Source organism: Heteronotia binoei, chromosome 6 (assembly GCF_032191835.1).
Source record: "Heteronotia binoei isolate CCM8104 ecotype False Entrance Well chromosome 6, APGP_CSIRO_Hbin_v1, whole genome shotgun sequence".
Taxonomy (NCBI): Eukaryota; Metazoa; Chordata; class Lepidosauria; order Squamata; family Gekkonidae; genus Heteronotia; species Heteronotia binoei.
In genome coordinates this window covers 141,954,287-141,957,552 of record NC_083228.1, presented here as the reverse complement: position 1 = coordinate 141,957,552, position 3,266 = coordinate 141,954,287, and the positions used below count along the sequence as shown (strand labels likewise).

General features: G+C 51.7%; 1 protein-coding gene across 1 annotated transcript in view; it reads left to right on the top strand.

The window, feature by feature from the left end:
• Window positions 1–3,266, top strand: part of LOC132574479 (26S proteasome non-ATPase regulatory subunit 1-like) — a gene marked incomplete at its 5' end in the record, with an annotated part of 261,677 nt that overhangs the window by 176,704 nt on the left and 81,707 nt on the right. The gene's annotated exons all lie outside the window — the stretch shown is intronic.

Sequence of the window (3,266 nt, the reverse complement as noted above, 5' to 3'; positions counted from 1 at the left end):
TCATTGCCAAAAAAAAAAAAATACATATTGAAGCACTGTAAGTAGTTTACAGACGGAGGGGGTGGCGGGTTCAAATAAAAACAGCCATGGCAAATCTCACGTTGCAGACACTGGACTCCCCATCTTTGCTCTCCGAAACACATTTTGGCTCTGAATGTTCATAATCATCAACTATATGCCTCCCGACCTATCATACATGCCAATATTTTAGATTAAAGGCATGACGGAACTGGCCCAATTCTGCCTTCAGGTCCGGTCCTGCCAACTCCCTTTTGAGTTTCCAACTCCTGGAGGGAGCTTATCCTCTTCCCACCGCTAGGGCACGCTGCCACCACCTGTTCAATTTCCGGGTTCCTGACTGAGAGGAACAGGACTCCCAATCCCCCTTGCCAGTTCTTTGGGCCTGGCCTCAAGGTCCTCTGCCAACCCAGCACCTGGTTACGACAGAGACCAGAGTCCTTCTTTGGGAGACCCCTGGAGGATTGGCACCCTTGCCAACTGCATGCCTTCCCCTTTTCCTGGACTCCCCTCTTGCAGTGGCGTGGTCTAAGGCGGCTGGGGAACCTATGTGGGACAGAGGGACTACCTTTTTAAACAGACGAAATAGTTATTTAAAATTTGTAACTATGTACAGGCATTTGTAAATACAGAGTGAGCAGAAGTAATAAATGAAAGCAGGGATAAACGCTCCTTCTTTCCCTAATGTATAACTGGCCCTGACCAGACCATCCAGAACCGACTCGCCAGTCACCAAGACTCAAATCAAACTCAAACTGACTGTCAGCTTCCCCTGACAACTTTTAACTCCCCGTTCCCCTCCAAAAACCTCTAATATCAAACCCAGGTCCCACCCAGGAGCTGGTTTTCCCTCCTGCAGCCTTCCAGGAGTCCAGCCTGAAAGACTTCCTGTCTCTAGGAGGCCTCCTCAGAAGTGCTGCTTCCAGACAGGAGGCGAGGGAGAAGGAGGAATAGACTAGGCCAAAGCCTTGCCTAGAGTTTTAAAGACTCCTCTAGCCAACTCCCAGGCAAGCACAGGCCTAAAGTGGCGCTTCTCCACAAAAGGTGTTTCTTTCCAATCTAAACTTGCTGAATTACCAACGCTTCAGTCAAAGTATGCAGAATCTGGGCACACCTTACGAATATTCAGGTATTCCACAGATGAATATAGGGTGTGTTTTTGTAAGCGTTAGCTAGAGTTGCCAAGTCCAATTTAAGAAATATCTGGGGACTTTGGGGGTGGAGCCAGGAGACTTTGGGGGTGGGGCCAGGAGACATTAGAGGTGGAGCCAAGATCAAGGCTGTGACAAGCATAACTGACCTCCGAAGGGAGTTCTGGCCATCACATTTAAAGGGACAGCACACCTTTTCAATGCCTCCCTTCCATAGGAAATAATGAAGGGTAGGGGCACCTTCTTTTGGGGCTCATAGAATTGGATCCCCTGGTCCAATCTTTTTGAAACTTGGGGGATATTATGGGGAGAGGCACTAGATGCTGTACGGAAAATTTGGTGCCTCTGCCTCAAAAAGCAGCCCCCCCAGAGCCCTAGATACCTGCGGATCAATTCTCCATTATTTTCTAGGGGAATAAATCTCTATAGGGAATAATAGAGTTCCCAGCAGACATTTCCCTCCCCTCCCCCCGCTTTCTGACAACCCTGAAGCGGGGGGATGGTCTCCAAACCGGGGGATCCCCTGCCCCCACCTGGGGATTGGCAACCCTAGCGTTAGCTCCGAATTCAGCTGCCACCACCTTCCCCTCTGCCACTGGTCCCGAGGACATGTTGCCTCCCCATCAAAAATCAAGTAGCTGATGAAGGGAACTTTAGCTCTCAGAAGCTCAGTCTTTGATTCAGAGAGGAGGGTGGAGTATAAATCTGCAATTCTTCTTCTTCTTTGCAAAGAGAGCTGGGAATTCCCAACCTGATCAGGGTTGATCCGGCCAAGGTTCTGACACAATTGCACACCTGCCTTGAAACGCAAGGCCCATGGACACTGGTCAAGGCACTCAAGGGCTGGGGTTCAGAAAGCCCTTGGAACTTTCTACTTCTGCCTGCCCCATGGAACTTTCTACTTCTTGGTCCCAATGCTGTATCTCAAACCATTTCCCTCCATTTCAGAAGCAGCTGGTCACTGGATATTGGATTTATATCCCACTCTCCACTCTGAATTTTAAAGCGGCTCACAATCTCCTTTATCTTCCTCCCCCACAACAGACACCCTGTGAGGTGGGTGGGGCTGGAGAGGGTTCTCCCAGCAGCTGCCCTTTCAAAGACAACTCCTATGAGAGCTATGGCTGACCCAAGGCCATTCCAACAGGTGCAAGTGGAGGAGTGGGGAATCAAACCCGGTTCTCCCAGATAAGAGTCAGCGCACTTCACTCCACCAAACTGTCTCTCAGGAGACAGACACCCTGTGAGGTGGGTGGGGCTGAGAGAGCTCTTACAGCAGCTGCCCTTTCAAGGACAACCTCTGCCAGAGCTATAGCTGATCCAAGGCCATTCCAGCAGGTGCAAGCGGAGGAGTGGGGAATCAAACCCGGTTCTCCCAGATAAGAGAGCTCGGGCTGACCCAAGGCCATTCCAGCAGGTGCAAGCGGAGGAGTGGGGAATCAAACCCGGTTCTCCCAGATAAGAGAGCTCTGGCTGACCCAAGGCCATTCCAGCAAGTGCAAGCGGAGGAGTGGGGAATCAAACCCCGTTTTCCCAGATAAGAGAGCTCTGGCTGACCCAAGGCCATTCCAGCAAGTGCAAGCGGAGGAGTGGGGAATCAAACCCCGTTTTCCCAGATAAGAGAGCTCTGGCTGACCCAAGGCCATTCCAGCAGGTGCAAGCGGAGGAGTGGGGAATCAAACCTGGTTCTCCCAGATAAGAGAGCTCTGGCTGACCCAAGGCCATTCCAGCGGCTGCAAGGGGAGGAGTGGGGAATCAAACCCGGTTCTCCCAGATAAGAGAGCTCTGGCTGACCCAAGGCCATTCCAGCGGCTGCAAGGGGAGGAGTGGGGAATCAAACCCGGTTCTCCCAGATAAGAGAGCTCTGGCTGACCCAAGGCCATTCCAGCAGGTGCAAACAGAGGAGTGGGGAATCAAACCTGGTTCTCCCAGATAAGAGAGCTCTGGCTGACCCAAGGCCATTCCAGCAGGTGCAAACAGAGGAGTGGGGAATCAAACCCAGTTCTCCCAGATAAGAGAGCTCTGGCTGACCCAAGGCCATTCCAGCAGGTGCAAACAGAGGAGTGGGGAATCAAACCCAGTTCTCCCAGATAAGAG